Genomic DNA, 13806 nt, shown 5'->3' on the forward strand with positions numbered 1-13806 from the left:
AAAGGTGCTCCCCCCCCCCCCCTTTTTTTTTTTCTTCCCTCATTTATGATTGGTTGCTTGTCCCTTAATTTGGTTGGTCTTTCAATCCTTGTTGAAGGCTGATTGGGCATTATCTCACAAAGTGGGAATTCAAATAATTTGTAGTCTAAAATATGAAGAACCAAATTCAAACGTCCATAACTATACCGTTATAATCCGGACACGTAAACGGCTTTCGCCTATGCGTTCGTACCATCGAGTACTATGCAAATACACCAAAAGAATAAGTCATACATTCCTCTAGACGATGGTCAACGGAAGTCAAAGTCCTTGCCTCTAGGGCATTTTCGTAAATTCACACTTTTAAAATTTATAAAAACGTAAAATTAGGGATGCGTTGTCACATTCTATCTATGTAATGTTTCATGGACCCTTATTTCGTATTAATTTTTCAATCTTAAATTAGTGGTCTTGCCCACACAAATTTATTAGGGAAATACCCCAAAATGGGATAATTTCTTTATCTTGGGACATAAATAGGACAAACTGGCCATGCACACTATGCACAAAACCCAAAATTACTAAAATGTCCACATATAAATACTAAAAATCCTCAGCTCATTTCATCACTATTCTCATTTGCTGGATAGGGATGTCAAGAGCTCTATGAGCTTTAGGTTTCTAGGTTGAGGTTCGATTTCGAATAGAGGGAAGTTGAGAGTGAAGCTTCGAAGTGAGGGCTTCTCGTTTTTATCAATGTTCCATCCTTAAAGATATGATTTTTTTACCAAAATTTTCATTTTGGTTAGAAAGTTCTATTCTTTACGGCCAATGAAGCTTTGGAAGCCATATTTCCACTGTTATCAGGTTCGTCTGTCTATCTCTCATCTCCTTCTCTCTCTAACTCAATCATTGTCTCCATTTCTGCAACTAATTACTAGTTTGTTCAATTAGGTTTTTTGGATTTGCAGAGATGGGAAGTCGAACAAAATAGGGATGGGGAAGAGACGGCTTGAATTGTGTTCTGGAAAACTTTATTTGTTTATGGGTTTTGTTATTTTAGATTTTTGGGTTTCAAACTTAGAGTTTTGCATTTAATTTTGTTATGAACTTGCAAATGTTTGTGAATTCCATCTCGAATTGGTGTTTGTTTGAAAAAGTTTGTGAATTAGAGGTCTTAGTACAATATGTAAGAAATTGTACACGAAATGCACACTACATGCACAATTATCTTACTTAAGGCATTTGCGTTGGCACAATTATCTTACTTGAGGCAATCTTTTTTGTGTACATGTTGGATGAAGAAAGTAAGAAAAGGGAATTTCAACAATAAAGTTGTGGGATCTTGGTGGTTAACCCAGGTTTGAATCATGCAGGAAAGATATTGCCGTGCAATTTCCTCTATTGTGTATGTTTCTGCTTACTTGTACATTTTGTAGGCATATTATTTGAATGTTTTTTTTTACTGAACTTTGTAGTTATTGTTGGTGAGACACTAGAATTGTTAGTCTTTTGTTTACATATGGCGTGGTACGATTGCCAGTCTTCCATAAGATGTTGTATCTTTCGAAACCAACTTTATGTTCTGTTGAATTTGTCCTTTTTTCACATTGCAGTTATGTTGTGGTTGTTGCTGATTATGATAACTTGCAAGTCTGAAGAAGATAACTTAATGACCTCTTAAGCAAGGCATTGCTAAATGGTATTCTGATGTTGGTACTACGTAACGAGATTCACCAAAGAAGCTCCGTCTAAAGAAGTTTTGTCATAAGAAATGTAAGTGAACCTTTTCATGCTTTGTAAAGAATACAGTTGCCCATTATGGTGGTTTACTTTGAACAGATCGATGTTTGTGTTAGTTGTTACATATGAATGTGTTTGTTTTACATATTACATACGAATCGTGTGTTGACCAACACATTTTGTTGTCCAGGGATCTGAAATCCATCATCGATAGGGAAGTTTGTTGGTTCATGATATCCTCCAAGAACTCAACAAACATTGATAGTCATAAATTGGCTTGTTAAGGATTTGAGTTTTTCTTGTTGGGATTGATGATATTACATTTCCGAGAGTGGATTTCAACAAAGTTATCAAAGTGGCTGTTGTTGTTTGCTCAATTGGGTTTGTCGATATCTAACCATCCATCATCGTCTTTTGCTATATGGTTGAGGCATACATATTGGGGTTGTTGCAGTAGCCTTATGTCAATGTTTTGGTTTACACGTATAGACTTTGACTTTGTGAATTGTAAAGTACACACTATTGTCATTACATATAATATGATGAATTTGGTTGACGAATTTGACATTGTGAGTTGTGTAATGTGCACATTGCAATCTTTTGGATATATGTGATCCTTGTGGATTGTGCACATTGCAATCTTTTCGATATATGTGATCCTTGTGGATTATGTTGTAATTGTATCCACTATACGAATAACATGGCATAAATGGTGTCTTATAAATGGTAGAAGCAACTTGCTATCCAATCTCCAGTTTTATGCATAATATGTGTATATATTGTATATTTTATGTTCTTGTCATGTGCATATAGTATATATTTTATGTGCTTGACATGTGCACTGTATGTACATGATATCATTTGCATGATGTGTGCATAGTGATATAGTGTTTATGTTATCTACGTCGTACGTACAGTGTATATAGTGCGTATTTACATATTTCATACTCTTCATGTTAAGGTACTTTAGGACATGGAACGCAGCTCAAATAACAAACGTACGTAATCCTTATTGTTTATTATCGTATAATAGTTAGCAAATACATTCCACAATACTGTTATCACCATATAATAGTTAGCAAAATGAGATTGTACAACGTTTTTAACTCGGCGTTAAAACCCTCAGTTTCATGCTTCCACTTGGACATTATGTGTTGTCAATTGTTTTGGCTATCTGAGAAGTGGAATGCCTTTTTAGCATGATGTGGATCAAAGGCTGTAGGAATCTGTAGTAGTGCTTTTTTGTCCCAACTTCAACATTGCTTCCAATTTGTGGGAAGAAAAAAGTCTTCCCCTTCTTTACCTTATATAACCCATTACCTTTATAATATATTATTATTATTGAGGGACCTTTGCAGGTTTCCCTTTCTTTGTACATGGTTTTTTTTTTTTTATTTTGGAGGGAACCCAAGTTGACAATAAAGGTGACGAAACATAAAGGTGAGGTGGTTAAGATAATCCCTAGGTCCATATCTCATTGTTCCAAGGTTTGCTTTATTCTTGCCATTTTTCCCTCTTTTGTTTCTGTGTTAGCAAAAGAAGTTCTTCCATTGCCAAACACAAGAAATTCTTCTGCCGACCTTCATCTTTTCCAACGACTGAAGGTTCGGCAGGCACATTTGTGCTCGGCTTTTGAGGGTACTAAGGTAGGGTATTTATTTTTGAGTTTCTATATCAATGATTTATGGATATGGTGGGTATGCTCCAATTTCTGTTTGAAGTGTCGTATTCCACATATTTAACCAATTTTTTCCGTGGTGTGCATATGGTGTGTATATGTTAAGCATATTCTATGCATAGGTTGGGCATATACTGTGCATATGGTGTGCTTGTCTGTACTTTAATATCACAACCGCGATTGTTTACTAGTTTTGATGCACCTATGTTAAGTGTAATTTCAGGTTTGTGAAACAAAACATAGGGGAAGTACCTGTAATGATTTGTCATAGTGGGAGGTGAGTTACATCCGATAAGGAAAATGAGTACGTAGGCAGTGAAGAGAAATGAGTTGTTGTGTCTAAATCTATAAAATTGCTGGAGTTTTTGGAGATTGTTTCGAATATTGCGTGTTGTGGTGCTGACATGGTTACTCTTGCCTACTCAATTCCAATAGGGTCTTATGCAAACAAACTTATGTTCATTAGGGACGATAGTGATGTGCATTTTTATGGAGTATAACTTGATAGGCTAAATCCGGGCAGCAAGACAACCATTCTAATCGATGGAGACCATCGTTTTCGGTACTTCTTCTTTATAATTGGTGCATCAGTAAGGGTTTTCTTGTCACTTGAAGTCAAAGTACAAAAGTGCCCTTTTAGTTGCGACAACGTTTGACTGCAACTACAACATCTACCCTTTGGCTTTTGACATAGGCGACATAAAGAACGATGATTGCTGGGTGATGCGAGAATTATACGCACACAAATTAAACCCTCTTTTTGTCAATTGTAGTATGGATGTAAGTAGGGATCGTTCTGGACCGGGGATTAGGAGGGATTGTTAACCACTTGGATTTTGACTTCAAAAACGTAAAAACAATATAAAACACTAAACTAGACTCAAAGAATGTGAAACTAAACGTTAAAACACTAAGACAAACCAAAAGACTCAAAATGCTTTAAAAACACAAACTAAAATGATTTCTAACTAAATTGAACAATAAAGTAAAGGGGGATTGAGTTTTGGACGGAAATAAACTAAATGAACAAATTGCAATTAAAATATAATGTAAATATGAAATTGATGAAATGGAATGAATGGATGCTAGCCAAGGGGTTCATCTCCACACATGTTACACTTGCATAATAAAAAGATTTCCAATTGCATTTCAATAAATTATGAAACTCATCACCCCGGGTTAATTAGGTCCGCTTAAATTAACCTTCAAATCTTCCTAACGTTATTGAATTGGATGATTGCATACGACAACCCAAAACATTCCCCACAAGTCCCCTACATGATTGCATAATAGAGATACAAGCAAGAATCATTACGCTCTATGAAAATTATAAGTGTTGACGAGGCATTCGTTACTATGATTGCATGAAACTTATGCCAAGAATTCGTTTAACGCGATTGTTTATAAGCAACCTCCACTACTTGTGAATATAAGTTCGTAACTATTAGGTGAAACTCACTTATATTCTAGCGTCATATTCATGCATGAAAATTAAGTGTGCACTCTCAATAAACATACATAAATAAGTTATCAATCAAACGGTTAAACGAATTGAATCCACAACTTACGAAACGCAATTAGAAGTAATCAAATCAAAATGCAAGCATAAACATATATTTCGAATCCCCCCCCTAGCCAAGGGGGGGATTTAGTTCCTCATGATACAAAACAAAGAGAATCAAAGAAACACCTAAACATTCCAACAACTCAAACTTGAATTGTATGAACGTTTAGGCCCTCTTCTCTTCCATTCCTCATTCGTACAAAACAAAGAGTATTGAAATTAAACATTGAAATCAAAGAAACACCTAAACATTCCAACAACTCAAACTTGAATTGTATGAACGTTTAGGCCCTCTTATCTTCCTCTTCGTTGTAGCACAAGGTCTAAGGATAGTTTGATGGTGTGAATGGAAGTGTGGAATGGAGTGGGGAGTGATGGAAATGGAAGATGGTTTTTTTGGATTCTAAGGGAGAGAAACTCACGGCTAGGAGAAGAAAATGGAAGTGTTTGTGGTGTATGTGTGTTAATGGTGGTTTTGCATGTGAATTGATGGATTGTTTTTGATGGAATGGATGGTTCTTTGCATGGCTTTTGAAGTGATTGTGGGCTTTGGAATTGGAAGGAAATGCATGGCCTTGGGGTTGGTTTAAGAGAGAATGGGCTAGGCCCTTTGTTTTATGTCCAAAATGAATACAAGGCCTTCAAATTCGTCCAACACTTTGGCTCCAATCATATGCTATCCATTCCAAGCCCAATTTTGCTCCAAAATGCTCCAAAATGCATCTTTTTGCTTCCTTAGCCATATGAACCTAAAAACACACGAAAATGGCTTAAACTACTAAAACAACTATGAATTAACAACATAGATGCACGAAAACAAGCTAAGTAAGTCGCCTAAATATGCTCCTATCACTGGGAATGGTTTTTCAAGCAACTCCATGGAGTGATTGAGGATGTACCGAATTTGGTTATAATTTCGGACCACAACGCAAGCATTGCAAACGTGGTCAATAAGGTTTTCAAAAAAGCTCAACATGGTTTATGCATGTATCACTTGAAAGGGAATATTAAGGCCAAGTTTCGCCTAAAAAGAAGGATAACTTTTTCTACCACTACCACAGGGCAGCTAAATCCTATTCATGTGTCGAGTTCGACACACTTCATCAAGGTGAAAGACTTGGTAGCAAAGTACATAAATGATGTGGGTATGGAGAAGTGGTCGTAGGCTTGAATGAATGGAAAAAGGTACAACGTAATGACCACTAACATTGCCGAGAGCATTAGTGCGATGTTGTGCTTTGTGAGGGGTTTGTCCATACTTTACTTGATCGATTTTATTAGGGGCAGTGTTGCAAAAATGGTTTTGTCAAAGGTGGGATATAGCACATATGACCACTGCCACGTTATGCCCCAGCGCCGGTGAGAAAAAAAATTAAGAAAAAGGGTATAGGATGCAAGGCACACGTGTGTCCATAAAGTAAGCGACACCGAGTTTCATGTTTACCATGCAGACAGTGAAACCGTGGTCGATATACATAACAAGACTTGCACTTGCTGGAAATTTGATCTTGAGCAATTGCCCCGCAAACATGCAATTGCAGCTTGCTTATTTGCAACCTATAACTTCTATAAGTTAGCATCAACATACTACAGTCGTACAACATGGGAAGCAACTTATTATGATTCCATATACCTGGTATTCCTCGCTCTGCAATGGAACACAAAATGTGCAGCTAAAAGCACGGTACTGGCTAGAAGACCCAAGAAGCGGTGTCTACCAAGAGAAGATATAATCCATCGGAAATGAAAGCGTTGCCGAAAGCTTGGTCATAACCAACAGACTTGCAGGGAAATTGTTGATATCCCCAACACCACATAATTGTTTTCCTTGCATAGGGTGTCCTAATAATGTGCATGTCATGGTATATTTGGATTAATGTGTGTTTTTTTTTTAAATGGTAAAAGCAGCTCCTTGTGCATAGGTTGTGCATATACTATGCATCCATTCAGTTGTGCATTTGTTCTGCAAATAAGAAGGATATTCAGTTGTCATGTTTATAACCCACACTGAATAGGATGGGGTCTATGTGAAAAAGGATATTTATACAAGTCTACCATGATGTGGGTGAAAACCCGTTGGGTCAAATTAAGTGGCCAAATATAACCCTAATTAGAACTCTTTTTTTACAACATATTATTATTAAACATTTATGAGTTGATATGAGAAGAAATGACATCTTACACATTTACATCGAATGCATACCTCAAGTAGGTTAGAATAAGACATAGAGGTGAGGCCATCTATAGCACATGTACAACTCATCTACCTTGTCTTATCAATCAGGTTATGAAGCCAACCAATACATTTGCAAACAAACCATGGAAGCCAACTTTTGCTAACCAATTTCCACTTTTTAGCTTGGGATTTACACAACTATGAGGATGGTGCCTTTTCCAATAAAAGAAACCTTAAAATAATTGGGTAAGTATCATCGTATTTGCCGCCAATTGTTGAGGAGAATCCCAATTCGTACATTACATTGCTCTTTATCACACATTTTTTGTTAAAAATTTGGGGAAAGTATCCCACCACGGTATTTTTTGGCACAATGCATCCATCCTTTGTTTAGGGACCAGAACAATTTGCTGGCGCCAATTTTTTGCCTTTTCATAGGCAATCATGTCTTCGTTCACCTATTAAACCACAATATTTCACATTACTAACTTCACATATGCGCACACACACACACACACACACACACTAACATATTGCAAACTTCATCACAAGATTAGCCTCCATGCCTGAAATAGTTCAACAATGGCTGATTATGGACACCAACTGGGGAATCTGACCACGGGAACAAAGTCATAAGCAACTTCGATTTAAAATGCGGCCAACTTCGTGGCTAGGGAACATACCACATTTTTCAAGACTCGAATCACCGACATTGAAAAGGAAAAAGAGGCATGTAGGGTAAGAATTGAGCTGTTGAAGTATGTTGAGGAATGCCACAAGCTTCAAGCTCGGAGGAACCACTTCAAGGTCAAACTACTGAAACAGTGTTCATATGTGGACAATGTTATCTAGATCTAGGTCTTCGAGGAGCTTGAGATAAAGAAAAAGAATGCCTATAAGGGATGAGTTGAGTCGTTCTGGGTATACACCAATCTTCACAGTGACGCCAAGGCCAACAAAGATTGGCTTGATGTCGACAACAAGGGCAGCCTCCTTCGTAAGTGCTTGTTCTAGGTGTGGCATTGGCCACCCTTTTTTGTAGACTGCGAAGGTCTTTTTTTTGTGTAATCTTCCAAAGTTGAAAGAGACCTTCTCAACTTGCTGCACCACTGTCCTTCTTTTAAAATTGGGACATTGGTGCATCAAGATAATACTAATCACTTTAATGTAGTATGCATTGCTGCTCGTTGTAATGAAATGGGATTAAGGACTACTTCCACTGCTATTTTTCGCCATTTAGTGTATGCTTTCAGTTATCCTTAAAAAAAGTTAAGAAATTTTTGACAAAAACTAAGGAACTTAAGAAAATATATGAAATTCCACCTGGACAATATGTACATATCATGTGCATGAATTGTGCACATCATGTGCATATTATGTTCCTAGGACGTGCATTTTATGTGCATGGTACATGCATGGAAAGCTCATGTATTGTGCATGGGACATGCATAGAATGTGCACAAAAATTACAAATACTAAATTTTCACAATTTTCCCAGGCGGGAAATTCAAACCACCGCCAAATTTGGGCCCAATTTTTAATTTTGGGAAATGTACGAGACACCTCATTTTTTGAATTTAGTTGTCCTTTGATTTTGGGTGTATATAAGGAAACACAAAACACCCTTTTCTCTCACCCCTCTAACAAAGAAATCCATACCACATTCAAGCAATGAAACTTTCATCTTCCCGTTCCCCACCCTTGGTCCCCTCGCACCTCCCCCTATAAATCTTCTTCTTCCCATTTCCATTCATGCTCACCTCCCTTCTTCCCCTAGATGGAAGACATAGGCTTGTTCGAGCCGTATAAGCTTGAAACAATTGTAGGGAGGATTATTAAGCATAAGGAAGATCACGTGAAGAACACCGCATCTTTGAAGCGGAAATTTAAAAGGGCTCGTCGACCCCATGGGGATGTTAACGGCAAAAGAGATCAAGAAGTTCATGTCATCTGAAGCGTACAATCACGCTTTGGCTAAGCAATACAAACAAGGCTTTTGATCAGGACTTAGTGAGGGGTTTGAGATATTTCGCTGCTATGCATTGAAAGTGGATATCAACTGGAAGTGGGCGACCATTGACTACTACAAGGCACTTGCCGTTGGGGCTACTTGCCAGGAATAATTTAATTTGAAGTCTTTTGCGGGTCCTTCATATTTTGTTATATGTTGACATTCCATGTGTGGTTTGTCATAAGTAAGAAGGACCTTAATGTTTAATTAGCTTAATGTTATCTATGTATATTAATGGAATTCCATTATCGTTTCTGATATTGGTTTTTTACATACAATACAATAACCGGTACTGGACATTATATGTCCAAGTGATGCACATAGCATGTACACGTCATGCACATCACATGTACATGTCATGCTCATGAAATAAAAAGGACATTCACATACATTGTGGCATCAGGAAGCCTTAGAAGTAGAAATGTTTACACAAGGCCCTTGAATGCGAAGTAATAAAATAAGGATTACATGCTCAATACAGAAACCATGTGATTGCAAAGTTTACTAAAATTAGACTAACAAGCTAATTACAACCAATGGCAACAAAAGGCCCTTGAATGCTAAGTAATAAAATTAAGAATACATAATAAATGCTGAAACAATGCAATGCCAAACTCATCTAAAATTACAATTACATACTAAGTACTCAAATTATGATTGGAATGGTAACCCAATTGTTTGGTTATGACAATAAAACTACTAAAATAAATGGTGTCTACATAATGATTCACACAAATGCATGACCTCTGATGAACTCGATGGCAAGCTTCAGTCTAAAAAAGGCATGTTCTGAGGTTGTATGTGGTCAATGTCCAAGCCCAATGATAGGTAGTCAGCAAATTTGAGTAAGAGAAGTCCGTAAACCAACCTACCAGAAAAGAACAACTGCAAGTTACAACACAGTACATATTCAAGACATTTACAATTAAGTTTGAGATAAGTACGAAAGGAACGTCATTGTTCTTCTGTTGGCCGCAGTTTGCCCTTGCCTGAATCTTAAACGGTTTATGCATCACTTTCGAGGTTGGGTTCAAATCAATTCGCGCAGCCTGGAATCCCGTCGCCTTTAGAAGTTGGGGTATGACAAAACACATATGAGCAAGTTGTTTCTTCATTTTTGACCACCTCGACCTTGACCAATGTGAATCGTAAATTATGATCGTGCGAAGTAGAAGATGGACATTAGCCAACATCCATTGGTCGTCATTTACATGACATAGGATGAATACTTGGTCAACATCATTCCATGCACGCGTGTGTGGCGTCATAGTTGCATCAGCTGACATAACCTTCATCAAGTGCTTAAAAACCGAAGCTTCTTTTGCCTTTGCCTTGGACTTGCCTTTACCATTTCCTGTAACAAGGGTCTCAAATTGTGCGTATTCCTGTTTCAATTTTTCTTACACTGATGCGTTGCAACACGATTTCAAATTTTCCCACAAAACAAATACCAAGGACATGTCTGCCTATTTGTAAATGGGGTGCAAAACCATATTACAAACATAAGTAGATAGAAGAGATGATAACAATAATAACATAACACTTACCCATAAATAGAAGTCAGCAATTATCCACTGTGCCTCGAAATCTGTAGGATGCTCTGTCGATTACTTCCTCGTAAGGTAAAGGCCAACGTTGATGTGCTAAATCCAAGGTCAAATGCCTTGTAAAAGCCAAAATTAAACTATTGTACTAGCTTATAATGTGGTAAACAAAAACTAGTTACAAATAAAGAACAATTACTTACATTGTTGTTCTCGGACTAAAGAAGTGTGGTAAAAAAATCCCGACCCACGGTAGCTAATCCAAATAAGTGCAGTATATCGCTGGTACACAAAAAAAAAGGACAGGTTGTTGGGGATATATGGACATTGAGTTCATATTCAATTGTTTGAATGACGACCGAAAGTGAACTTACCTCGATGAACCCACCTAACACATCAAGACGTCAACGAAAACCTCCATATCTGGCTTTAGGATGATCCGCATAGGCTTCGGGACAACAACAAAATCCTCGGCTGAATGACCATCGCCAACTTTCCTTCTTTTGTAGGATTCGAGAGGGGTGAAATGGTGCACCAATTGCAATCCTTTACACTTCCACCACATTCTCTTACCAACATTGTTATAAAAATCTGCACCTAGACCCACCTAGGCCCCTGCCTAGGTCCTAGTAAGTTGGACACCACCCTGATTAATGCCTAGGTGTTTGAAAATTAAGAAAATGTGGCTAGACTTATTGAGGTGCCCACCTAGGCCCCTGCCTAGACTGCCTAGGCACCCGCCTAGCCCGCCCAGACCTGCCTAGGCACCTGTCTAAGGTGCAACTCACTTAGACAGAAAACATATAACTTTCATTTTGCATTTTATTTTTTCAATAAATTGTAAAAGACTTGTTGAATACTTAAATGAACACACATTATATGTTTGTTCCCTATATTTTCATTATGTTACCAAGAAGGGGCTCCAAACCAGATGGACTGGAGGCCTAGTTCATGTCAGCATATTTGTCACTGTGGGTACCATGTTCGCTGACCTCTGTGTCTTTGTCTTCCTCTCTAAGATAGAAACATGCTCTTCTCCCAACTCACCCTCCACTCTAAACCGTAATATATGCAACATCATTCGCATTCTTGGCCTCAATTATCTCCGGCAAGTCGACATCAAAAGTAGGCAAATTCGTAGCGGGGGCTATGTCTTTTCCCTGATTCAACTTCCCTCCGTCGGTAGAGTTTTCAGGTTGAGGGGAAGGTGCAGTGAGATCTTCATAACCCGGTGGACGTTCTGGGGAACTGGCCACCTTCTCATCCTCGGGAACATTATATGCAACCCACCCTGACCGTACTGACTTTTCAGGGGTCGGGGCTTGTCAAATGATTTTCCAGGTGTTGCTTTGTAGACGCTAAAGCTTAACAGCCAACTGCATGCAGGCACATCGCTCTTCCTCCAATGCCTCTACAACTATCCTCAATCGGACTCCCATTCTCACTAAAAATTCTTCAAATTGTCGCTTAGAAACAAACTTAAACTCCTGCATATAAAAAACAATGATTTCATATCATAAGTCCACCAAAACCGATATCCAGTCAAAAACAATACATGCTTGTAAATTCAAATTACAATTTACGGGGATTTATGTACTCACCGTTGACCGGGATAACGATGGCAACACTCCCACGCGTGTGTGGTATCCCTTTTTCGCCTTCCCTTTCGATCTAGATGAAAGTGTGGCCTCGGAGTCCTAATCAGCATCCGCAACACCTCTACTTTTGTCCTCCGATGTTGCATTTGTACCAGCCTCAACATCATCAAACATGACGTTCCAGTAAGGCCCCATCTTTTCTTCCTCGGTCGGAGTAATCAGGTGGACAACATCCTGCATCGGACAAAATCAGTGTTACATACATAAGTAGATCCAATTTGTAATACAAAATTCACTAAGTTTATTAAAACTCGAATAAACACATACTTTTTTTTGAGCAAAAATACTGCTATTCAGCTTGTGATGGGACAGATTTAGGTAGGTGTCCGAACGGCAAATCCGAGGCAGTAACTAAGGGTTCTTCGTGCTCACATTCACATAGTTTTTCTACCTCAAGTACGACAATGTTTCAAACAACCAGATCTACAAAATTTAAAGCGATAATGTCAATAAGTTGCAGCGAAAACGAATGCAAAAGTGCGTTCAACTTATAAAAGTCCTGGACCGTTCCCCCCGGTTTCTCTACAGCTTTTTCTTTTACAACCTTGTGGCGGGTCAAAGTGGCTGCGGATATGCTTGGCATCAACACCTGGAATGATGCAGTTCCTTAAAGATATCTCTCTCATTTTTCTTCATATTCTACCAACTGAAGTAGGTGGTAGTCAATGGCTGACTCATTCTCCTTGCCCAAAACAACAAAGTAGGTGAAGTACAGTAGACCGAGCTTGTACCTATCCTTTGGATGTTGGCACATGTTGAATTACTCCGCCAATTGTTTCCAGGGTTATCTTTTTCTTCCCCTTGAAATAGATGTCTCTAAGATGACATTCATCATCCTTCTCTTTTGGGGGGTGGGGGGGGGGGGGCGATTCTCCGAAACTAAGTCCCGTCACCAAACAAAATTCAAGGCTCCCGAAAGTCGCAACATGTTCCCCAAAAAGGAAGGAGAATGAATCATCACTTACTCTATCCTTAATAGATTAAGGATAACGTAGTGGGTAAGTTGCCCAAACTAGTCAATGTGATCCACATTAACCAAATGGCCAAAACACGAAGCCTCAAATTTGTTCAGTAGATCTTTTGTAAATCGGCCTCTAATATTACCCAAACACCCCGAGGCATATAACAGACAAGAGATGGTTGCAAACACCTCATGCGGCAGACACACAAGTTCCGTCGGAGACGCAGATTTGACTTTGGAACTGTAATATTTAGAACATAAGACTTTGGAACTATAATATTTAGAACATAAGCAAATCAAATAAGATCAGCATGCACATATGATATGCACATCATATGCATATTGTTTGCCCAAATTAAACCAGTTCATCAACCAACTACAAGTATGACGAAAATCAACATGTGCACATGATATGCACATAGTATCTACCAATTCATGAACAAAATTCAATCGAATATTTCCAGCAATATCAAAAGGATATGCACATAATAT

This window comes from the organism of the source record quoted next, unplaced genomic scaffold (genome assembly GCF_019419815.1).
Source record: "Pyrus x bretschneideri cultivar Hongxiangsu unplaced genomic scaffold, Pyrus_bretschneideri_v1 Contig56, whole genome shotgun sequence".
NCBI lineage: Eukaryota > Viridiplantae > Streptophyta > Magnoliopsida > Rosales > Rosaceae > Pyrus > Pyrus x bretschneideri.